The sequence below is a fragment of the Gymnoscopelus braueri genome (genome assembly GCF_963280865.1).
Source record: "Gymnoscopelus braueri genome assembly, chromosome: 23".
NCBI lineage: Eukaryota > Metazoa > Chordata > Actinopteri > Myctophiformes > Myctophidae > Gymnoscopelus > Gymnoscopelus braueri.
Window position 1 is genome coordinate 5157605 of NC_137625.1, and position 27003 is coordinate 5184607.

The 27003-nt window shown below is 41.7% G+C and overlaps 1 protein-coding gene across 1 annotated transcript in view; it reads right to left on the minus strand.

The window, feature by feature from the left end:
• The window catches only part of lrp6 (low density lipoprotein receptor-related protein 6), a 105296-nt gene that overhangs the window by 63905 nt on the left and 14388 nt on the right, over nucleotides 1–27003 (minus strand). The window lies entirely within an intron of this gene.

The window sequence follows — 27003 nt, forward strand, 5'->3', positions numbered from 1 at the left end:
CGGACTCAGCGACCCCCTATACAATTCTTTTAAAATGGTTAAAAAATATATATATATATTAAAAGTTTTCAAAAACATTCCCAAGATTTTGGTGGAAATAACTGATCTAAAAGCTCACAAACAAACAACAAACGGGAAATATAAATGTTACAAATAAATGTTAAGTTTTCCATAAATGTCAAGATTTATTTTTTAATAGCTGATCTACAAGCTCACAAACAATCAGTTTATCACTGAGGATGATAGAAGACTGGGCCTGTTTATCACTGATGATGATAGAAGACTGGGCCTGTTTATCACTAAGGATGATAGAAGACTGGGCCTGTTTATCACTAAGGATGATAGAAGACTGGGCCTGTTTATCACTGATGATGATAGAAGACTGGGCCTGTTTATCACTGAGGATGATAGAAGACTGGGCCTGTTTATCACTGAGGATGATAGAAGACTGGGCCTGTTTATCACAAAGGATGATGGAAGACTGGGCCTGTTTATCACTGATGATAGAAGACTGGGCCTGTTTATCACTCTCAGTACATTTTAACGACTCTCGGGCGATCGCCGGGCGACATCGTCCAAAAGATAAAGAAAATCCATCTTTCATTGCCCCCCCGCCCATTCGTTGAATCGGCCTCAGGTCTTAATGGGTTAAAGATGGTGCGCAAAATAAGAGCCTATTTGCATCCCTTTAAATGCTCATGTCGTGCAAATCAATAGTCTACTACTGTGTTTCTCCCCCCGCCTGTCACCTCTCTCCTGCATGAGTCATCATGACTGCTGGCTTGCATGCACCATCTGGAGCGCAAACCTTTTCATGTCAAGGACCCCCAAATGTATATATATACACTTGGCCACGGACCCCCCATCTGAAAAGAGTTTGTGCCAGGGAAGGGCATAAGAGAAGATCTGTGTTGTTAAAATGTTCATAATTAGTCCAAATCTGTCACAGCCTAAGTATTAAATAGGGTTAAAAAACGATTTTGATGATATACTGTATAAACCAATTTTGCTGAAAACTACCTTGAACCCCCTCTTTTCTCCCTGCCCCCCTTTTCTCTGAAAAAAACAACAAAATGATGGAGCTTATGCAACAACTAATTTCACCCACTTCTTTACAACTAGTGATGTGACAATAAAGAATGTAAACCAGTGATGTGACAATAAAGAATGTAAACCAGTGATGTGACAATAAAGAATGTAAACCAGCGATGTGACAATAGAGTTGATTCTGACTCAGAATCACATCCCATCATGGCTAACGCCACTATATTTTAATTGGGCTAGTAGAACATAGCTTAAAGCTGTGGTCTTTCGGGCCCTGCTCTCGACCAAGTTTCACACCAACTTTTCGGTGGTTAGAGACCCAAAGAAATTACATGGTGGCTAAATAGCTAGTGTGGATAGGATACTAATGAGGCGGCTAACAGTAGAATTATCAATGACCAGCCTAGCCCCCGGGGCTCGTACCAATGCTCTGGGCCAGCACAGAATGCGTGTGAACATGATGGGTTAATAAGCCAAACCCAGGCTGTCATTAGCTTACGTTAGCCCAGGGCTAAGCACACAGACAAAGTGTGAAAGCACCAGTCACAGCAGCCCTACTCATTGATGTGCTTCTCAAACCTTTTCAAGTCAAAGACCCCCCAAATTGATATATGTATTTGAATACTATGTTCAACTTACTACTTGTTTATTATTTTAGGTGAGAAACTTGTATAAGCCCTATATGGGTCTCCTTTCTCACCTGCACTTACTTCTGTGTCTTTTTTTACCTTATATACTGTTTTTATTGTGCGAATAAATAAAACGAAACAAAACAAAACATGCTACAGTATATTAGCTAATTTTGCTGGAGACCTCCTGTAACCCCTTCAGGGATCCCTGGGGGGTCCCCGGACCCCACTTTGAGAAGCCCTGCCGTAAAGGACAGACAGACAAACAGACAGGAGTGCAGTGCTGTCTGGGAGACCAGGAGGCAGACAGACAGTGGGAGACTAGCTTTCAAGTACTGCATACACTTAGCCACTGCTGTTGCCTAGCAACCAAATGCAACACAAGAGGCAGACCTGCGTGTACTCCAGCGAAACAAACAAACTCGCCACGAGAAAATTGCATTGAAAAAGCTGAGAAGTGTGTGTGTGTGTGTGTGTGTGTGTGTGTGTGTGTGTGTGTGTGTGTGTGTGTGTTTGTTTGGTGAATCATCCCATGGAGATGGCACCATTTTGGCAAAGCAATATGGTGGAACACAAGAGATGCAGCCTACAAGCTCAGATGCGACGTATTGTGAGCTTGTACTGTAGATCTGCTATTTTCCCCAAAAATATTTCGGAAAATCTGGAATGTTTTTCGAAGCATGGGGGGGGGGGGGTCCATATGTATATACATATGTGGGGGTCCTTGACAGGTAAACGTTTGAGAACCACTGGCTTAAACAACGTTTGGAAGCAAGCCCCAGTTCAGAGATAACCCCCCCCCAAAAAAACACAACCACCAATATTTAGCGATTTACAGAAAAACAAGCGGACTTGGCAACTCTGCCTCCAGCCCGGCCGTCACCGTCTGCCTGAGACTGTTAACGACCCCCTGTACTTGCACTGTACTTTGTGTTCCTTTATCATCTACACCAAAATCTCACTGTAGATCGGTAATTTTGTTAGGTTAATAACCCCCCCCCCCCCCAATATAACTCTGAGAGTGCACAAATGGAACCAAATGGGGTCCATTTTGTTCCATTCAGAGTTACAGACCTGTAAGGCGCCATTCAGAATATATATTATATACCAATTATTGCACTTTAAGCAGCCTTTTGCGATATGTATTTTATGAAAGTTGACATTTCAATGAGGATAAATGTTCGATATATTAACCGCCCTAATTTGTAACAACTACTACTTTTTACAAATCAGTGTGTGAAGCCACATGGAGGGGGGGGGGAGGGGGGGTCAGAAACTGCTGTGCGCTTGTTTGCCTTAATTAACCTCCCAGCTGGACAGAGCATGCGCTCCCCCCACCTAACAGCATGTCCCGCTGCACCCATCCCCCCACCAGGCACTGGGCAGCAGTGTAAACCTAACCACAAGCACCGAGGGACTTTAACCGTAGTAGTGAGAGAGAGGGGAAGAGTTTACGAGGAGCAGAGGGTAAACAGGGCAAGGGCCCCTGCTGAGATGCAGAGGAGACCCCGCGACACACTTGGAAAATTCCTCGACAGAAAAGAATAACAAGCCACAGATCTGGCACTGCGCGAAAAAACAAACAGCCCTGGATCATGTGGAGGGGGTTTTAGCAGACACAGGTCCTGACATAATATCATTCTATCTAAAGCTCCATCTCCTGGCTCCGGCTAGAGAGATCGCTGTAGAGGACGGCACACAGTTCCAGCCGAGTGGAGTGGACCTGCAGGCCAGATGCCTTGTTGGCTGGGACACAGTCAGCAGAGAGAGAGAGAGCATTGAAGATGGGGCTCACACATAAATTCATATTCCATTTGAGTTCAGTCCACCCCTACACAAACTGACCAGTGCAATGTGCAATGAGAAAACAATACTTTTGTTTTCCATTATTTCTTCGCACAATTAAAGTACATGAAAATAATTATATATTGAGTTACTGCAGGGGGGGGCTGCCAAATCTTCATGTGATAGGAACCTTTTTTCTTTCTTTTTTTACATTAACCACTTGCACCCATAGCGTCCCTACTCTGAGGGCAACATTATTAGGCGAAAATATGTTCGTCAAAGAAGTTTGGTGTAGGGGGGAAATAAAGCCAAACCAAGTAGCCTACAAGTTTTCTATTAGTATTGGGGGTTTAAGTGGTTAACTGTCTGAAAATACACATTAAGATGAATACAACACAATGATAGTGCTGTCAAACAAGTGTATGAAGCTATAAATTAAATCTATGAAAACGTTTTATCTGCAACACAATTTTATACAATATGTTGTGGGGGTCCCTGCTTCATCTCTCTCTCAGCTAAGGGGTGCTTGGCTTGAAAAACATTGAAGACCCCTGCTCTAGACGAAACAGATGTGGGCAGGTGAAAGACAGATAATTCAGAAAAACATAATATTGCTAAATCAAATCAAATCACACACAAATGTGTGTGTGCGTGTGTGTGTGTGTGTGTGTGTGTGTGTGTGTGTGTGTGTGTGTGCGTGTGCGTGTGTGTGCTTAAGGCGAATGAAGTATCCGTTGAAAGGTGTGTGGGGTAGCATATTCGAAAAGGTAGACTTCAATATCCTCCCTGGGATTTCAAACAAAGCCAGGTGTCCTGCATGAAAGAGCACATTTCTACCACTCAGTCAACAGACAGACTCCACTTGGCCACGGGAGAAGTCGACCTCATGACCTTCAGACTATCTGTCAACCAGTAGGTGTCCTACCCGACACCAGGGTCTGCATAGTGTCATAATGGAAGAGTAGGGAGACCGTGGATCAGGGTTCCCACACATTTGTAACAAAACTTTTCCAAAGTATTTTACCCCATTTCCAGGCCCACCAATCATACAGTGCAATAATGAGGCTCTTACACCTGTGTGCCATAAATGCCCCAAGACCGACTCGAGAGAGAAGGTGTCACGTGACGAAACGAACAGATTTACAAGCGAACGACGCATCGCGATGCAACATGTTGTTAGCTTGTAGATCTATTCCTTTTTTCACGTGACGTCCTGTACACATTAAGCCACAGGTATTTCACATAACGTTTGGGACATGTTTTTTTATGAACAAATTACAAAAATCAATATCCAAACATTTTCCAAAGCATTCGATTAAATCCAAACCTTTTCCAGGCCTGGAAAACAGTTTTTCAAATGTCTAAATATTTCCAGGAATCCCATGACCGTGGGAACGCTGATGGATAGCATACAGACAGATACGTCATTGGCCACTGCTGTTCATTGACGTGACCTGTAGTCGCGTCCGTCATTTTATCCAGGCCTCCTAATGCATGAACTATGTATGTTTGCATGTTGATAAAAGGAGGTCTCTCCACAATTAAAATAATCATTTTGTTTCTCATAGCTTCGTTTGATTTGCTCAGCAGCAGATTTGAACAGGAAAAACACATGTTTCCAGTTCAAAATCCGCTGCCGAGCCAATCAAACGAATAGTGCATAACTAGAGTTATGCACTATGAGTCTATTACAGTGGTTTTTAACCTTTTTCATATCAATGCCCATTATTTATTCGGCATTTGAGCCACGGACCACCGTTTGATAAGATTTAGCCTCTCAGACCCAAGACTTAGAATATTTTGTTATCGTTGGATACAATTTTGTCCACAGTTCCATGCTGTATTGATGTTGGTATCATAGGAGAGATAACAGGCAAACGTTGATCGAAATAACAATTCTTTAATTAAGTAATGCAGAAGTTTAACAATAATTGAACTCTTGAGAGTGTCAAATGAAACCAAATGGACCCGTAAGGGTCCATTTGGTTTCATTTGACACTCTCAAGAGTTAAAGATCTATAACGGTCCATTTGGTTACCAACTCTTCCATCATTTAGCTAGGGACAACCTCCTGGAAACCCCTCAAGGACCACTGGTGGTCCCCGGACCACTGGTTGAGAACCACTGGTCTATTAGGTTCCGAATTTTTTTTTTTCTTCCGATTTTTTTTTTTTCTTCTCACAGTGCCGTACGGTTCACTTAGCTGCTGTGGTGGGAAAGAGCCGTCACACAGTGGAGTCATTAAAGTAGCATCATTAAAGTATGGAGGCCGGGGTCAGGGAGGGGTCAGAACAGGGAGGGACCTACCAGCCACACGCAGGCCCACATAGAGGTCACTTGCTGCAGGCACTGGACCTACTGACCATGTCAACAACACACCAGAGGGCTGGGCTCACTACTGCACTGGTTCTCAACCTGTGGGTCGGGACACCCAGGGGGGTCCCCACGTGATTTTGGGGTGTCCCTAGATGACAGTGAAGTGACAATTTAATGACTTTTAAGACCTTTTTAATACCCCCCCCCCCCAAAAAAAAGAAAGAAAATAAAAATGTTCTGCAACCAAAGAAATCAACAAACTGTACTATAAAAACTGGTCAAACATTGGCCAAATTGTCAAATGATATAAGAAAGAGGCAACAATTGTGAAAATAGCCAATCTACAAGCTCACAGCGCCTCGCAACGGAATATTTATTCACAATATTTATCTGTGGAACAGATACAGCTATGTTCCATAGCGCTGTAACTAACCATTTGTTTCTTAACTACTGCAGCAATTGCTTTTTCAATTATCGAATAACGGAAAAGTGGGTTTAAATATATATTTTTTTTAAATTGATAAAACGATTAGTTCAATTAACTGTTGCACCCCATATAAGTCAATTTTAACATTTAAGCACAAAAGGCTTAATGCAATGAGAACAAACTAAACAAATCACAAATTGAATCAGGTGCCATTCTAAAATAAAGTCAGTAGTTGGCCTTGCTTTTGAACAAACAAACCAGTAGACCACATTTAACCTTACAGGACTGATGTGGAGTTATGAAAGACAGAGACTGACAAATGAATTAAGGAAGGCCATTTTCCCTCTCGCCTTTCCTTTCTTCCACATGGGGGCAAGTCTAGACAACCCCGGCAGAGTGTGTGTGTGTGTGTGTGTGTGTGTGTGTGTGTGTGTGTGTGTGTGTGTGTGTGTGTGTGTGTGTGTGTGTGGTGAATCATCCCATGGCACCATTTTGGCAAAGCAATATGGTGGAACACAAGAGATGTAGCCACTCAGCCCGCACTCTGTGTAAGACAGTGCTTCTAAAACAAAAACATATCAAGGACCCCCATATTAAGTATATAAGTATTTGGTTGCACCTCCATCTGAAAAAAAGGAAAATAGCAGATCTACTATAGATCTGCTAAATAGCATTGTGAACTTGTAGATCGGCTATTTGGCACCATTTCCGTCTACTCACTCTGCATCTCAGTGGTGGGCTGTGGTCAGTTCAGATACCTGCCTAGCCTATCAACAATGACATCATCAATGGGGATTCCAAGCTAATAGAAACTAAAATGTTTATCTTCCTGGAAAGTTAGCACGCTAGAAAATGTATCTCTGAAATCTTGTTGATAACTGATGTCACTGGTAGGCACTAGGCAGTTTCATGAACTGTCCACAGACACACAGTGAGTAGACAGAAATGGTGCCATCTTATAATGAGTTTAGCATTAGTGAAGACCAAATTATATTGAAGATAGGCTGAAAATGGGTGAAGTGCTCCTTTTAAAGTTTCTAAGGTCCTCTGTATGAGCAACGAACGACGTGATGTTTGGACAGCTGAACGAAGGCCCGGGAGACATTTGAAAGCCGGCCTGAAGCCGACAAGTTGACCTGAGCTTTTGGCAACAGCAACGCTGTGCGTTCACTTCACACTCTCTGCACAGAAGAGGCGGAAAGTCGGGGGGAACCAATGCGGACGATAAAACGAGCTTGGCCGCACAAACGTTTCCTGAAGGACAACGTAACGGGGAGGTTAGCTCGTTAGCACGGCGATAACCTCGTATGTCCAAAACTGTTACTTTTCAGAAAATTGGGGGGAAAGAACCTGTGTTCCAATGGATCCAATGTAGTTATTTAGTCACAAAGCTCTTAGCCTCGATCTCCAGGCTTTTATTGCTTAGTTTTGCTAAAAAATAAAAGCCTGGCCCAACGATAGCCCGTACTGTGTATGAGGAAGTGTTTCACTTCCCAACCAACCAGAGTGCAGTGGGCGTCGCTCGTAATGTTTTGTTAACGGGGCGGGGGTTGACGGACAGATCGGTGAACCAATGGGATCAGCCGCAGTTTCTCGCCGGCTCTTTACACCCGCCCCTTTATACACGAAATCAGGAGGGTTGCAGCAGGCTACAAAGCTCTTGTTAATACTTTTCATAAGTTTCAATATTTATAATACCTACAGACACACTTACGGTAACCACTTTCACTTAAAAAAAATGGAATACAATTTATAGCAAAAAATAGCCGATCTGAAATCTACTACTTGTGTGTGACACTGTACAGTAGTATGATGAAGTAGGGCATTCATTTAAAGGGATTGTAGGCGATTCAGAGATCCCCGACCACCAGGGGGTGACGCAGGGAGGACTTCCATAGAGTTAAGGGGACTTCTAAACGGGCCATGCCGAATATGGGTTGCTTTATTCGGATACAATTCAAGGAACTGCCCACCCCTGCCGGTTCTCTGAATTTTTATTTTTAAATGGGCTCTTTCATGACAAATTGACCACATATATGAAGTTAAACAACTAAATTCTATCCAAACGCTATCTGAAAAGTAAATTATGTGCCTCAAAAACGAAGTTTGAGAGCGTTTTCAAACCGAAAGTAAAAAGTTCACGGACGCGCACGGATGCGCACATGCGTGCGTTAATTTACGGCCCGACACACACATAAACAGTAGGGAAAATACGATTTCAGAAAGAGGACTGTGTTTCAATGCAGGAAAACACCCCAGCATCATTATGTAGTGGCTGATAGAGGGGACAAAATGCAAAATATATATATATATAGATATTTTTCAAATTTAGGCTTAATGTTGCCAACAATCCCTTTAAGAAAATAATATGGAGATACAAGGTTTATGCCCGACAGTGACGATGGGCGCTAGAGAAGGTAACAGCAGGGAAGGTACTATGGAGAGCATTAGAAGGCACATGTTCCCTGTCTCCCGACCCTTGAGGGCCCCCAGGAGAACACAGTGCATGTGTTTGGCCCCTGTGAGGGCCCAGGAGAACACAGTGCATGTGTTCCAGCACCAAATGATGGGTAGCGGATATGCACAGTACTCAAAATGTTCCTGGGGCACATAATGCCCAAAACAACAGAGACTTCATAGAGACTCTGGCTATGTGAGACCACAGAATGGTTAAGTGATGGAAGCCGTGGATGAGGAGCGGTCTAGAGGCCATGGGGCAGAGAGGAGGGGTTCTGGAGTGGACCAGTGTGCATTCGAGGACAGATAGGTTGCAGTCAAACCAACCTAAGTATATATTGTCTACAATACATCTTCCAGCATGTGTGTGTGAGGGGGGAAATAAATCTGTGTTAAAGACGCCTGGGGTCACAGTGCAGGTCACCGCTGGGAATGAGCAGTGGTGGAAAGTAACTAAGTACATTTACACAATTTTGAGGTATTTGTACTTTACTTGAGTATTTCCAATTTCCAATACTTTTACTTCTACTCCACTACATCTCAGAGGCAAATATTGTACTTTTACTCCACTACAATTATTTGAAAACTTTAGTTACTAGTTACTTTTCAGATATAAACTATGATATAATGAAACATACATTAACCACTTTAGCCCTATTTTAAACCTAGGCTATTTGAAAATAGCCGATCTACAAGCTCACAACGCGTCGCATCGCGACGCGTTGTGAGCTTGTAGATCTGCTATTTTCAAATATTTAGTACTTTTACTTTTCGTACTTTAAGTACATTTTGATGCCAATACTTTTGTACTTTTACTCAAGTACATTTTTAATTCTGGACTTTTACTTGTAACAGTATTTTTATATTGCAGTATTGATACTTTTACTTAAGTAAATAATTTGAGTACTTTTTCCACCACTGGGAATGAGGCAGTGAGAAAGTGGGAGGAGAGAGAGAGAGAGAGAGAGCTCTTTAAAACTGGTGGGGGGAGGGAGTCTCTTTAATGAGTCCAATGATACGCTTTTTAAAAATCTCTGATGTAATGGTGAGGCCTCCAGCCGTGCCCTGGTGGCTCAGAGCAAACAGGGCTGTGGTGGTCGTTGAGGACATGGAGCAGAGAGAGAGCACGCACAAAAAAACACTTGTTGTCATCCACGCTTGGTGTAAACAAACTGTGTCTTTAGACCAAGTGTTGTGGCCTTCATTTATCACGATTGCTACGCATGCGTAAAGAGAAGGGGCAGAAAGAAACTCATTTTGCCAGATGAAACCCACAGAGCGCTGGGATAGTAGTGGTTTCTAATCACAAACGGTGACACGAAGGCCAACAACATCCCAGTCAAGCTGCTATCACAGAATACTTTGATATATGAACGTAACATATTCTCTAATTCAGTGGTTCTCAGACAAGGACCCCCATAACTCTCTGAACAGACCTGTAAGGGTCCATTTGGAGCACCGTCCTTCAATGAACCTTGAGGGTCCCTGAAAGAATAACCATTAGCCCTAAATGTGTTTTAAATCCTCAGGATCATTGACTAACTAGCAGTGGTGGAAAAAGTACTCAAATTCTTTACTTAAGTAAAAGTACCAATACTGCAATATAAAAATACTCTGTTACAAATAAAAGTCCAGAATTCAAAATGTACTTGAGTAAAAGTGCAAAAGTATTGGCATCAAAATGTACTTAAAGTACCAAAAGTAAAAGTACTAAAATATTTGAAAATAGCAGATCTACAAACTCACAACGCGTCGCGATGCGACGCGTTGTGAGCTTGTAGATCGGCTATTTTCAAATAGCCTATGTATAACATAGGGCTGAAGTGGTTAATGTATGTTTTATAATGTTATAATTTATATCTGCAAAGTAACTAGTAACTCAAGTTTTCAAATAATTGTAGTGGAGTAAAAGTACAATATTTGGATCCGAGATGTAGTGGAGTAGAAGTAAAAGTATTGGAAATTGGAAACACTCAAGTAAAGTACGAATACCTCAAAATTGTACTTAAGTACAGTACTTAAGTAAATGTACTTAGTTACTTTCCACCACTGCTAACTAGTAGAAAGCAGTCCATTTAAGTCCAGAAATCTGTCTAAAGATATAAATCAAAAGTCAGCGGTAACTATTCAGCGTTAAGAACGGCGGTTCAAGCGGGGAAGGATGAAGGCGCTATAGGTGTCAAAATATCTTTCCTAAATTCATTCAGATTCTTTTCAAACTGAACACCACAAACCTGAAGACAACGTCGGTGGTGTGCGTGACTCACGCTGTAAAAACCTCATTTCACTCGAAGCCGACGGTAACCTGAACTGAGAAGCTGCCCCACAGCGAAAAGGTAACACGCTCTCTCTCTCTCTCTCTCTCCCAAACAGCAGTGCGTGGGTTCCACTCCGGCCTAAAGGTAACTATGACAATCATTCAGCTGGAGTTCCTCACTAGCAGGCCGTGCCGTCAGTCAGCGTGACTCAATCACTTTGTAAAAGTGAAGGTTTGAAATTGGGCAGGGGGGGGAGGGGAGGTAATGCCCTGTGGTGGAAAAAGTACTCAAATTCTTTACTTAAGTAAAAGTACCAATACTGCAATATAAAAATACTCTGTTACAAGTAAAAGTCCAGAATTCAAAATTTACTTGAGTAAAAGTACAAAAGTATTGGCATCAAAATGTACTTAAAGTGCCAAAAGTAAAAGTACTAAATATTTGAAAATAGCAGATCTACAAGCTCGCGTTGTGAGCTTGTAGATCGGCTATTTTCAAATAGCCTAGGTATAAAATAGGGTTAAAGTGGGTAATGTATGTTTCATTACATCATAATTTATATCTGAAAAGTAACTAGTAACTAAAGTTTTCAAATAAATGTAGTGGAGTAAAAGTACAATATTTGCCTCTGAGATGTAGTGGAGTAGAAGTAGAAGTATTGGAAATTGGAAATACTCAAGTAAAGTACAAATACCTCAAAATTGTACTTAAGTACAGTACTTAAGTAAATGTACTTAGTTACTTTCCACCACTGGTTAATGCCCTGTGGCTCTCTCCATCATTGCCATTGCCAGAAGAAGTAGTGTCCGGAGCAAGATCTGGTTTAGCGTTGTAGGTGAATTGTAAATGATTGAAATGACCAGGATTATATATGCCAACTTAAAACTTTCATTCATGAAAAAGTTTGAATTTGTGTGGAATTTGTGAGGGATATTTACCCATTAACCCATTAACTGCCAGAGGTATTTTCATATTTTTTTAGCCAGTGCCAGAGATTTTTCGTTGAAAAAAAAAAAGGTACTCGGGAGCCGAGATACAGAATTTTTAAGTTTTAAGTTAACAAGGAAGTGGATAGGAGTCTAGATCTTCATGTCTCCTTGGTCTTTGGGTCAAATTGAAAAAAATATATATTTTTAAAAAAAAACGTAGATCTACGCGACTGGCACGTGGCGGCTTTAAATAGGTTCGCGTAGATCTACGTGATTGGCAGTGAATCAGTTAAAATGTGTCCGCAACCCAAAAATGTGCCCCGAACCACTGTTTGGGAAACAGCTGCGTAAATGAACATATTTAGAGGAATGCACGTCCATCGTCCATTCATGAATAGAGTGACAAACACTGTCAGATTTCATTTGTGACAAACCTAAAAGTCAAGGTTTCATACGAGATCTTTTATGGCCCCCCGCTGGTTCTGAAAAAAAACGTTGAGGTAACTTTTTCCACAGTCACCAGGTTAACCTGGCCTCCCTTTGTGTAGAAAGAGGGGGAGAGCATTCGCTCACCACTGGCTGGCTGGCTGGCTGATTGACATGCCTCCCCTTTGCCTCAAGAGCTGCATTGTATTTGGTACCTGATGCATTAATCAAGTCATGTTGAACCCGCTCCAAGCTTCCAAGATTTTGGAAACCAGTTTTCCCCCTAAAACCGCTCCAAACAAAATGCATCGCTCTGGACAATCTAGAGAGACCAAGCTGAGAAAGCACAAGCACACACTGACATTCTAACAACTTAACCCTTTAAGACCTGGAACTGTGTCATTTTTTTAGATTTGAGCTAAAAAGCATTATTGTACACTTTGGCTATTCAAAAATAGCAGATATACAAGCTCATAGCGCGGCACTCGGTGCCGCGCTATGAACTTGTAGATCTGCTATTTTTGAAAAATCGTGAAAATGTGTGAATATATTTGAATATAAATATTTTTAAAGCGAACATTTTTAACTCTATTCTTTGCTTCTGGGGGTCCCTGGAACAAAATATTTTGATGGGGGTCCGCGGCCAAATACATATCATTTTGGGGGTCCTTGACATGAAAAAGATTGAGCACCACTGACATAGAAACATAGGTTTTTCAGAATACTGTTGGGATTTAGGAGACATGTAGAATCAGCTTCAGGTCTAACACACACACGCACACACACACAGACACACACACACAGACACACACACACACACACACACACGGCTAAGCAACTAAAATGTATGAATAATTGACAGTGAGTAACAAATCCTGGGATTATTAAATTGTGTACGGCAAAGTGCTAATTACGATCTCACAATTCTCTGATTACATTTACATAGAGGGATGAGTTATAGGCTATGGTTCTCAAAGTGGGGTCCTATCCGGGGACCCCAGGGGTCGTTGAGGGGGTTCCAGGGGGTCCCCAGCAAAAATGAGTTAATATAGCATCTAAGTCGGTTTAACCTCTTTAGCCCTATATACATCGGCCAAACTACAAGATCACAAGGCCATTTTCAACAAATCGTGACAAAATGGGGAAAATAATATAATATTGTATGGTGGTCCACAGACAAATACACATTAGTTTGGGGGTCCTTGACATGTCCTAGACCAGCGCTACTCAACCCGCGGCCCACGGGCCGCATGCGGCCCCAACGCAGCGTCTTGTTTATTATAATTTTTTTGTTTTCTTTTGTTTTTAAGCACAGGATACAAATATACATTTCCGTTCAAATATATGGGTTGCTACATTTTTTTTCCAAAACAAACATCAATTGTTACAGGTATAATGCATAGTTTACTATGCATTTCGTTTTTTGGGGGGGGTTTGACCCCAATTTTTTTTCGGCCGCGTGTTACAAAATCGAAAAATCCAAAATAGGACCGTCATTTTTAGCTTGCGGCCCCTTGGACTTTTGGTATTTTGCTGAGTGGCCCCTGAGCCATCTTAAGTTGAGTAGCCCTGTCCTAGACAAACTACTCAAGTATTTTAAATGGCTTCATACGACTACCATCCATTAACATCTTAACAGTATGTACTACACTCTTTCCATCTATCTGTGTGTATGTGGTGTATGCGTGCGCGTCTGTGTGAGGGAGTAAGCCCTTAGGAGCGTGAGTAAATGAATCCAGCCCCATGTAGAGAGAAGGCCAGGTTGTATCCATGGACTCTTCCAGAGACTGGATCAAACGCGCGGCAGGCACACGTGTCAGCCAGACACCCAGCGAGCGGAGCGAGGCCCATTAACAGATCAGCCAGCGGGGCCCGGTCTGCAGCCAGTACAGCCCCCACCTCTCTCACACTCACACACACACACACACACACACACACACACACACACACACACACACACACACACACACACACACACACACACACACACACACACACACACACACACACACACACACACACACACACACACACACACACACACACACACACACACACACACACACACACACACACACACACACACACACACACTTTACGAGGAGCGACTGAAGAGGTGCACACAAAATGTACGGTGGAACAGGCAGATCTTTGTGCAGATCACACGTAGCGATGGATAGGGCTGAGTACCACCACCACGACCGATACCGTAGAGTAGTATTAGTCACGACCAAGTGTGCCCCGGTAGTACAACATTGTTCAAATTTACCGTTTAAACTGTGCTTTCCTTTAAGCACCACAACTGCAGCATTCATGTTAAGAATTTGCATCAAAGCCCGAATGATAATAAAAAATGAGGCTTTCTTGTGTGTTTATTAACACAAAACACTTTAATCCGTAGGCTACAGCAGCCTATAACTAACGAGGCCTACGTTTGACAAATTAGGAAGAATGATGTCAGACTCAGCTCTCCTTCCCGATGCCAAATAATAATAGTAACAACACAAAACTTTCAACAATATGTAGCTATACGGCCTGGATATAAACATTTATAACATCTTACGGAGCATTCCGGTTAACTTAGCGAATACAAGAATGCTCGCGCCAAAACAGGACTTCGGCTATCATCTTGGCTGTCAAATCAGTGATCTTTTTTGCCCGCCGGTCATCACAATGGCGAACGAGGTTTCACGATGAAGTCTGCCATTCCGCGTTGCTTGGGTGAAGGCTTTGGGTGAAGGCTTTGGGTGTCTCGCTTTAATGCGATTTGACATCACTGATGTTGACGAGTGATACGCATACTTTGTGCTGCACAATTTGCATTGCACTGTTTTATCGTGAATCTTGACAAAATCGTCCCACACCTGCACACTCATATGCGAAAGCTGCCATGCTTGAAAGTGGGCTTTCAAGCATGCACAAGCAGGACACAAGCAGGACACATAGACAGACACACACACACAGTTCCCTCTCCCATTTGGAAACCATTTTTATCATGTTTTACATATTGAACTGGCTATTTGGAAAACAGTAACATTTATAAAGTTTGTGAACAAGTCATTAAAAATAAAAATAGAATTTGATTTCTATTTTTATTATCGACAGGAGCACGAGTCGAATATTTTGTTGAAAGTCGTTACATCCCTAGTATCGGATAAAACCCAATCGATACCGAAATCTATTGATAGACGGCTAGCTACGTACCCTCAACTGAAACCACTTTTTTTTTTTTTGCTTGCTTGCTTCTCACCCATGCTGCACCTGCCAGTAGCTTTTAAGATGAAAATACCACATTACATTATGATCCGATGCCCTCGACACAGAGCCAACCCTCTGATAGTCATCAACTGGGGGTGGATGGGGGTGGTGGTGGTGGTGTGGTGGATGTTTAAGACCATGCCTTGGCTTTCCAGAACTCTGACGCAAGCTGCACTGTGCCAAGTGTGGAAATGAAGCCATGTGTGGAAATGTGGACTTTCTGACATGCAACACTCATTACCACAGTGTGTGTGTGTGTGTGTGTGTGTGTGTGTGTGTGTGTGTGTGTGTGTGTGTCTGGAAATAACCAAGGAGATGTGTCCGCTTTGGGGAGTGTTCAGGTGGATTAGCAAAAAACTAGGGCCGAGCGATTAAACTGAAAAGAATCAAAACCGATATTTAGAATCAATAACGGACAATAACTAAGCTATTTTCACCGAACAACATGGCCATGTAAAACAGTGGTTCTAAAACAAATTCATGTCGAGGACAGACATTTATATTTGGCCACAGAAAAGATATTGTGTGCCAATATTGTATATTTCACTTATTTGTCATATCTGCCCCGTGCAATTTCTGTTTACAATGCCTAAAGGCCAAACAGAAAGTGTAATTTGTATCTACATGTTCCAACGTTCAATGCCTAAAAAAACACAATTATTTAAAAATAGTCACATCAAATGTCCTGAACGTGACAACCCTAGTGCTGGTGCAGGAGCTCACAGGTGAGCTGAGATAGTCTGTTTTTACCAACACATTCACATCAAGTGACAGGGCTCTGTACACTCCGAAATATCAAAAGCAAAAGTAGTAGATCGACAAGCTCAAAACGCGCCGTTTCGAGCCGCGTTTCGAGCTTGTAGATCTGCTACTTTTGCTTTTTTTCTATTTGAATCCTGAAAAAGTAACAGTTTTGGATATATGAGGTTTCCACCCGACGGAGACGATATGATGCTCATGTTCCAAACATCATGTACATACATGTTATCACCGTACACACCTTTCTCTGTCAGTGCTGGCCCAACGTCTTAGAATGAACTACAAAAGTTTTTAAAACTGAGCTCCTTGCCATCATTCGGTCGGTTCAGAGCAATGGTCCTCAACACTTTTAACCGTGATTGCACCCGTTTTAATTGAGTTATTTTGTTTCGATTGACTTTGTTGATTGTAAAATGTAATGTAACGATGTAATGGATTGTGTCTATCTTGTAACATCGGTTACATTGGAAATGAGGGCTTGCCCCTCAACTGTACTCCCGAGTATAAATAAAGGTGATGATGACACCTGCATATGATGCTCATGTTCCAAACATCATGTACATTCTGCACATGATGTCACATATGCTGTGTGTGTGTGTATATGTGTGTGTATGTATGTATGTATGTATGTATGTATGCATGCATGTATGTACGCGCACACACACACACAAACGTACGTACGTGTCTTTCTTTTTTCTCTTCTACTCTCCTCTATCTCTATCTTCTCTCTTCTCGAGGAATACTACAAAATGATGGAGCACGCACGGAAGAATTTTGACAATAGCGCTGATTCTGAATTTCTGTCACTTATCCATCCACAAAAGTCAAGCAGTGGAACCCGGGCAAAAGTGGTGCTGAAAGGTTGGCGTAAGGTCTAGGGTTTGACTTTGACCTCTTTCATTGATAATAATCATTATGTAAAACACATACAATGTCACACAATTTATCAAAAGGATAGAAGGCAAGAAAGCCAGCGGCTTATTTCCATTGTGGTCCTTTCATGTATGTGCAAATTATGTAGTGATGCTTGATGTGATGTGTGCGTGTGTGCGTGCGTGCGCAAGTCCAAGCAGGGACGTCACAGGCTCTCAGAAGGTGGGGGGGATGGACTTTCGGTGGACTATAGCCCTTATTTTATACTTTGGCTATTCAAAAATAGCAGATATACAAGCTATTAGCTTGTAGATCTGCTATTTTTGAAAAATCGTGAACATTTGTACAAATCCTTGAATATCATTTTTTTCAAGCGAACATTTGTAACTGTCAAATGTAAACGATTTTTTTTTTCAAAAATGTGCGTTTTTTGGGCGGATTTTGTTAGTTTTTTCCCGGTGTTTTGGTTACTTTATTTCGGTTTTAGGGTTAGGGTAAGGTTAATTAATTATTTTTTTATTTATTCTTTTTCAAAAAGTGGGGGGGTATGAAATCACGGATCTGTGAGAGTGAGGGTGTCGCGTCGTACGCACAGTGAATGGCCGCGACGCCCCTGAGTCCAAGCATCCATGCTTGGACTTGTGGGAAAGAAAAATGTCCTTGTGGGAAAAGTGTGGGTGTACTGTACCTTCCACACTGGAGGTAAGGGGGGAGATACCTGGTAAACACAGGGGGGGCACCATAGAGTGTACAAATGGAACACACACACGGTTATAACACAAGCTTGTGAGCTTGTAGATGTGCCATTTCAAAAAATAATGTACAAATCTTTTATGGCACAAAAATATTTTCAGATGTGGGGGTTCGGCGGACAAATGCATATTATTTTGGGGGTCCTTGACGGGAAAACATTTGAAGAACCACTGGTTTTAAACGACATTAGGAAGCAAGCCCCAAATAAGCAACTACACTTTTAGAAACAAACCGAATAAGTGGACTTGGCAACACCGACAACCAATGGGCTGAACTGAAGGAAAATATTTCCCCTCCCACGTGTAGATGAATCAGTAAACTGTGGGCATGTCACCGCCCTAATACAACTTACAATTCAGGCATTTAGCAGATGCGCATTTAACAGAACTTACAATAAGGTGAACGGCAACGCATATCAAATGCAGAGAGACAGCGTAGTGCTTCAGTAAACTAGGATCACAGGTCAACCAAAGAACCTAGGATCAGTCTAATCAGTATAATATGAAAAATATGATCTATCCTGTATCCATTGAAACTACAGAAACTATAGGATACCAGTAGGGGTGTGCCGATACACTAATTTCACCAAAGATACGATATTTGGCTCACAACTTCGATACGATTTCGATACGATACGATACGTACTTTTTTATTATGAAAATATATGGGGGAGAAAAAATGCAAACAAATAATTCTGTTTTTGCATTATTCAGACGTTATGAATCCAAATAGGGCAATAGTGTGACACCTAACCCGAAAAAAACAACATGTTGTCACCCTTTTCACCTCGGGGCTGTTTGCATGCCTGATTATTATAATTGTAAAAAAAATAAAAAATAAAATCTAAACAATATTTTTTTCTCCCAAAACGATACATATCGTCACGAAAACGTATCGCGATATATCGTGGGACGATATATCGGCACACCCCTAGATACCAGGTAAACAAATGAACAGAGCATCCGTCTAAAAATCAGTGGTTCTCAAACATTTTCATGCCAAGGACCCCCAAAATGATATGTATTTGGCCGCGGCACCCCCATCTCAAAATATTTTATTCCAGGGACACCCAGAAGCAAAGATTTGAGTTACAAATGTTCGCTTTAAAATATATATATTCAAAAGCACAAATGTTCAAATGTTCACGATTTTTCAAAAATAGCAGATCTACAAGCTCGTGCGTGGCACTTGGTGCCACGCTACGAGCTTGTATATCTGCTATTTTTGAATAGCCAAAGTATAAAAGGTTAAAGTGGTTAAAATGATTGTGATGCTATACTAAAACTTTTGATGGGGACCCCCTGGAAAGCCCCCCAAGGACCCCTTGGAGGTCCCCGGACCCCAATTTGAGAACCAACGGCCTAAATAGCATGCTATCTGAATGACATTTTTACCTTTGCATAAGACCGCATGGTCGTCACAGCTATAGGACAAGTAGCTACGGGCTAAAGGTGGGCGTCTGAAGAGGTGAGTCTTCAGATTACGGCAGAAAGACATGGGAGTGAATCTGCAGTTCTAACTGCAATGGGGAGTTTGTTCCAACTGTGGAACAAAGTCAAGAGTAATACCTTATTCTGGCATAAAGAGCCAGCGCAAAATGAACAGCAAACTATGGGCATGTTACCGCCCAATAATACCTTACTCTGGCATAAGAGCTGGTGTAAAAAAGAACAGTGGAGTAGGGGGGTGTGGGGGGGGAAATTTTTACAGAAAACAGCTGCCGCTATAACAATGGGCCTTTGTGAAATGCACGCAAGCAATAAAATATGCCCAAACTAAACAAAACGAAAAAGCGGAATCAAAAGAACAACGTATGCGTCCCATTTGTGTGATTTCACGTGCAAAATGTAAAAAGAGCCCCCCCACTTAAAGCCGAGTCGTCGTCACGGTAATGAGACAGAGGATGTGTGTTTATAGAGCAGGGGTTCCCAAACTTTAGAGAGAGAGAGAGAGCCAGAAGAGAAATTCTCCCCAGGACCTAGTGAAAATAGCCGATCTACAAGCTGTGTAGACAATGTGTCGCATTCAGAACGTGTTGAGAGTTTGTACATCTGCTATTTTCACTACAAAAAATCTAGTACTGCATATGGAGGTTTTTGATTTTAAAAAATATATTTCGAAAAATGTTTGGATTTGTTTTCAACACATTGGCTGCCAAAGACGCAGATCTGCATTCTATTTAATCCCTCGCTTGGCTGCCAAAGACGCAGATCTGCGTTCCTTGGTCTTTAAGGAGATATGATTTTTCGAAGATTTAGACTCCCATCCACTTCCTTGTTAACTTAAAACTTAAAAATTCTGTATCTCGGCTCCTGAGTACTTTTGTTTTTTCATTGAAAAATCTCTGGCAGTCTACTGCAAAAAATCTGAAATAATTCTGGCAGATTAGGTGTTAATTAATGACATTTTTACATTATGTGTAAATAACGGCTGATAAAAAAACACTGTACACACACTGTAGTGTTGATTTATCCATTTCGTCGTGGAGTCAGATCATGTGGAAACCTTGTATGTCCAAAACTGTTGTTGTATACTGTAGGCAGGCCCACGGCCCCAACTCTAGTTTTTCCAAAATCGCAGAGCTACAAGCTCAGCTCGTTTCCCTACTTTTGTGCGACACTCGTGTAGGACAAATTAATATATGCATTCATTTACGAAAACAAAAAACATAAGTTGAAATATGGATATACCAGGTTTCTGCCCGACGGCAACGATTTGTAACTTCCTGGAGTGTCTAAATGTAAGCAAACAAGGTTAATTAGGTTAGGAGTTGAATGAACACAGTGGTGTAATCACTGTTTTATATTGCCTCTCTCGGCCAGCTCTTAGGAGGGTGTCGTGGTTTTGACACACTGCTCTGTTTACAGGTGACTGTTGTGGGGCGGTTTGTCGCGCTGCCTGCGTCTGTCGATGCCCTTAACCAGGCATTTCTTCTAAATCTACCAAAATTACAAGTAAAAAATGTAGATCCTTAACACACGCTCTTATCCAGAGCATCTCGCAATAAGCAGCAAGGTAAATAATCACATACCGGTACATAGAATGTATTAGAGACCAAGACCAGTGTAGTGCCTCAAGTCACAGGAAAACCAAGAACCTAGCAGCATCAGTCTAAACAATATACTATCAAGACAGCAATCTGTACATTGAAACTATAGGATTACCAGGTAAACAATTATGAACCTAGTATCTGTCTAAATAAAATGCTACCTAACTCACATTCTTAACATTTGTGGCCAAGAAAAACAAACCTAAGAAACTAAATATGAGAACGAGTTAGCAAACTAACATCATTGCTAACATCAAATTGAGAGAGGTTTACAACTCAACAATGTAGCTCCATGTTTCGTTTGAAGGACTGTCAGTCTGTCAGTTGAAGCGCTAGACCTCGGGCTACGCAGTGAGATGGTAGAGAGAGGCCGCGTGTAAGCAATGTACGGATGACGACCACTATATAACGTCAAAGCCAGAGCCAGACCGGTGCCAGATTTATGGGTCCGATGACGATCCCAATTTCAACCTGGCATCTCTATTTTGGGCATGAAAATAGGTGAAGATTCTTTTTTTCTCAAAATGTTCAAAAACTTTCAAAAATAGCCGATCTACAAGCTCACAATGCGTCGCGATGTGACGCGTTGTGAGCGGGTAGATATCTCTTTTTGAATAGGGATTAGTTATTTATATTCATAAATCGGGACACACCGGCTACATAACTGCCGTGCCGGTACAGATCAGTCATCAAAAAAGTCAAATAATGTCCGATATATCGTCCATAATGATACATCGGTCTGGCTCTAGTCACAGCAGTATTCATTCACTCCACCTGTGGGGGAGTCTTAAGTCTAACAGTATATCCCAACAACACTACATTCACCTGACATTGACCAAAAACATAACACACACAGATGCAACGGATGAGCTCCGACGTGGATTTATACATACGATTAGATTAGCAAGAGATGGAAGAGAGCGATAAAAAAAAACTACAGCCTCTCAATTTAAATAAAACTAATGAATACATTATAGGGCTCTTTTATGCGAGTCCTGCTGGATTTACATTCTGATTCATGCCTCTCTTTGGTGTCTGATTGCCTCTAAAAATAATAAAAGGACAAAGTGGTGAGACCAGGAAAATAAGGTGGTGCAGGAAGGTACAGTACTAGTAAGATGCGTGTGTGTGTGGTGCACTTGGTCCTCACCCAACATTAAAACGTTCCCTATTAACCCTTTAAGACCTGAGGCGATTATTTAAAAAAAATCAAGGTTTTTTGAAAAAAAATAAAAAATAAATCAAGGTTTTTCAAAAATAGCAGATCTACAAGCTCGTAGCGCGGCACTCGGTGCCGCGCTATCAGCTTGTATATCTGCTATTTTTGAATAGCCAAAGAAACCTAAAGTGACACACATGCGTTCCAGGTCTCAATGGGTTAAACACACCTGTACTGAAGCACTGGGGTGGCGCAGTGGTCAAGTAGCTGCCCACCACGTCTATTACGAACACAACTTGTCAACAAATAGGCCCGTGTTGGAGGGAGGGAAGTCGGGTGGGGAGGGTGATATTTGTCACTGCACGACATGCACGTAGTCCTACAGGCTGGGGGCGGCACCCGTCAGAAGGGAGTGTCAGGCTTTCTTGATTATAAAACAATAAAAAATTAAATCTGTCCCGGAAGGCTGGCGTAGCGGTCCGGGCACCTAGGCTCCAATGTAGCCTGACAACGCATCGCGGGTTCGAGTCCCGTTCCCGACGATCTTTGCCGCATGTCTCGCCCCATCTCTCTCTCCCTGTTTCCTGTTTGTCTCTATTGAAAACTATGAATAAAGGCCAAAAAGCCCCCAAAAAATATCTTTATATGTATAATATAAATTTTTCGATTGCCAATGCCTGACCCCAACGGCACTTTAGTTTGAGAACCGCTGCCATCTACCACCGTTTCCCCAAACGGTGGGTCGGGACCCATTTGTGAGAACCAATGCCATAGACCATATTCACACGGCGGCCATATTGGAATTTAACATTGAAAGTGCCGCCACCCGGGGTGGCTACTTTCATTGACTTCATAGAAACATGGCCGCCGTGTGAATATGGTCTATTGACACTGCTCTCGCTGAACACACACAAAACTTTGTGCCATATCGATCTGACCTACACAACAAACTGTGCTCTCTCTCTCTCTGACGCATAAACACCTCTTTGGCCAAAAGCAAGCTAGCTTTCACAAAATGTTTCCCCCTTTGTCCTTTTTTCCTCAAATCCTCAAAATCTATAAGCTCACAATGCATTGTAGTAATAATGATAATACATAAAATGTATATAGCGCTTTTCTTGGTACTCAAAGTCGCTTTAGAAAAACAGAACAAATAAAAACGACTGTATTAAGAGAAAACTATTTCAAAAGCTAAAAAACTTTTTATATTAACTCTCTCAGTGCCGATGAAATAAAAAAATATGTTCTCTAAACTGCCATCAATTTTTATTTTTTTCAAAGTAAAAAAAAAGTGCTTAGGAAGCGAGATACAGCCTTTTTCAGTTATAAGTTAAACAAAGAGTGGATGGAGCTGCAAATCTTCAGATAATGATATCTTGGGTTCTGAAAAAAAAAATCCAAAATTTTAAACTCTGGATTTTTCGTTCTGGCACTGAGGGCATTCAGAAAAAACTCGGGATAACTCGGGGCTTGGCACTGAGAGAGTCAATTAAAATTTACTGTACTTTGTCATACTTTGTCATCCGATGATACAGGGCTTAAGTGGTTATAATCAACCCTTCCAAATGGAGAAATTAATGAATAAATTGCAAAACACAGAGAAAGACAAACATATTCTGACTGTATTGGACCTTTATAATGGCCAGAGGAGGTCTTTGAAAGGCACACTGTAAAGAGACAGCAAAGAGAAGGGACAGAATAACCAACACAACACACCAAACTGGCCTAGGTACCAGGGTGACCTGGCTAGAAGTTAACTAGCCCCCCACCGCCCGCACACTGGAAGTGAAGAGGAGACACAGCAGGGAATGGGAAGTGATGCCTCTGATTGTCCTGCCAGGCCCACTTAAAATACATCTGCCACCAACCTACCCACTGTTTTACTGTGTTCCTCTCACTGCAAACAAGTGCAAGTAGCCCATCTGTGCGAGTGAAATGTTGAGTGTCAAATGCTCCACAGACTCAGACTGTCGCAACAATAAACAACCAACCAGATATAAAAACAAAGCCTGAATGTATGTGCAGTGGCTATTGTGGTAACAATCGATGTCTGCATCGCCTACGATGTTTTAACGTGGTGTTCCTATTTTTGGGCAAGTCGTTATAGGTGACATATTGAAAGGAAAGGATACAATAGAAGAAAGAAGATAATAGATCGGCTATGGTATTTTCGTTATTCGTCATACGAATAATTATATGGGGCTTAAGTGGTTAGTTCCTTGGGATTTTTTTCTAACTTTGATCGATCTAGCAACATTCTAATTGCAATATTCTAACCTCAGCGGAAATGGTTCCGCCAAATCTCAAAAAGCCAGAGCATAATTATTCACCAACACAGGCGAACCATAATGAGCCCACCCACCCAATTCATCTGGGCTCAGCCCCCTGCCTTGGTTTTCTGGGCTGTTTTTCTCCTGGAGCAGCAAGGCCATTTTCTCAGGGACTTTGTGTGTGGGGGGGGGGATTCGCCTTGATAGCCCGCAGCCATTTGCCAGTGGCAATGTTTCACATGGAGGGGGGAGGAGTTGCTATCTACCTGGAGGATATTGCAGGAGTACTCTACAGCACTGTTTCCCAAAGATTGGGTCAATACCCATTTTTGGGTCACGAGTAAAGATCCCTTTCCTTATTGTTTCCTACATTTTATTTTTAATTATTCCAACAATTCTAAATATAAACTTTTTTTTTTAAATACATTTAAACATTTGACAATTTGGCCAATGTTTGACCATGTTTCATAGTACAGTTTTGTTGGTTACTTTGACGCAGTAATGGTCTTAATGGCAATTTTAGAGGTATTAAAAATGTCTTAAAAGTCCTTAAATTGTCACTTACTCACTTTAGAAATGTGCAGATACCCTATATACACTTATACTGTATGTTGGACCCCAGTTTAACTCATTCACTGCCACAATTATTGCTGGCCGCGTTTGCCCACTGCCAGAGATTTTTCATTTAAAAAAAAAAGTACTCAGGAGCCGAGATACAGAATTTTTAAGTTTTAAGTTAACAAGGAAGTGGATGGGAGTGTAGATCTTTAAACAATCATATCTCCTTGGTCTTTGGGTCAAATTTGAAAAAAAAACTAAAAAAAAAAAAAAAAAAAAAAAATTAATTTTTTTCAAAAAAAAAAAATTACGTTTTTTACGTCAGTGGCAGGATTGGTAAACGGGACAAATTACGTTTTTTACGTCAGTGGCAGTGAATGAGTTAAGAACCACTGTACTAATTCACTGCACCAAGTTTATCTCAGTTCATAGAACTACTGTGCATACAAACTGTATGTACAAACATACTGTACATACAAACATATTGTACATACAAACATATTGTACATACAAACATATCATACATACAAACATATTGTACATACAAACATATCGTACATACAAACATATTGTACAAACAAACATGCTGTACATACAAACAGAGCAACTAGGTTTAAATACGTCTGAAAAACTGCTGCTATTTGCACACAATTTTAAATAGTTCAAACATTACAATGGTGCGTACAAAAATTGCTAAGATAGATAGCCAACTTCTAAGCTCACAATACGTTGAATGTGGTGTGTGTGTGCGTGTGCGTGTGTGTGTGTGTGAGTGAAGTGTGGTTTGTTACACGGTAGCATTTGTTGAAGCAGGTGAAAACACTTGTAGATTTCAACTGCAGGCCAATTCTCTCTGTTGGTCTGAAGAGAACTTATAGACCAAGCCGGCGCCAGTCGGCAACGGTCAGCTATGACCCCCTGGCCAATTTCTGGGGAAAAAAGATCCAATTCTCAGACAGTACTGCGCTGATGAAGCGTGGCCATATCATTTGTACATCACGGTAAGCTCTCCGACTGGCTCAAACTCGACAAACTACAGTCGACGGCCGAGCGCCGATTCATCACATCAGTCTCCCGACCGCTTCGGTGATATCCGACTGTACAGACGAAAAATACACCCACGCCAGGCGGACTTCCCCCAGCCCCAACGCTCACAAACCGTGCCGTTTTCAGCAGACCGTCTGGCTTGCTGCATTTATAAGCCTGAGACGTATTTACAAAAGGACAATATTTCACAAATCTAATAGATCTATAGGTCTCTTTTGTGACTAATGGAATATCACAAAAGGTAGGTTAGCTTATCTTTAACCCCTGTTGTCATAAATCAAGATGAGCATGTGTGTGATGGTGTAGTGGTGGGTGGTTTCCACTAAGGGTGGGGTCTACCACAAGGTTGTAAAGAATTAGCAGAAAGCTGAAGGCTGCCAATGATGCCCACACAGCTACCAGTCTACTAGGACTAGCAGTGGCTCTCAAACTTTTTCGCGCCATGGATGGACCCCCCAAATTGTTATACATTTGGCCGCAGACCCCCATCTGAAAATGTTTTGTACTAGGGACCACCAGAAGCAGTGTTCAAAGTTTTCACTTAAAAGAACAAAAGATAGATATATATATTCAAAAATGTGCACACATTTTCAAGATTATTAAAAAATAGCAGATCTGCAAGGTCGTGCCGTGCTATGAGCTTGTATATCTTTTATTCTATTTCTGAATAATCTTGAGAACCACTGAGCTAAAGGACAAAGTTCTGACACACACACACACACACACACACACACACACACACACACACACACACACACACACACACACACACACACACACACACACACACACACACACACACACACACACACACACACACACACACACACACACACACACACACACACACACACACACGGGAAAAAACCCACCAGAAACACATTTTGTTTACAAAGAAAAAATCGACATTGTTTAAGGTGAATGTCAGAATACAGACACTGCTGCCAACTGCTTACGAGTACATTGCCTTGATAAAGTAGCTGGCTACGCTCACGCTGTTAAAAGT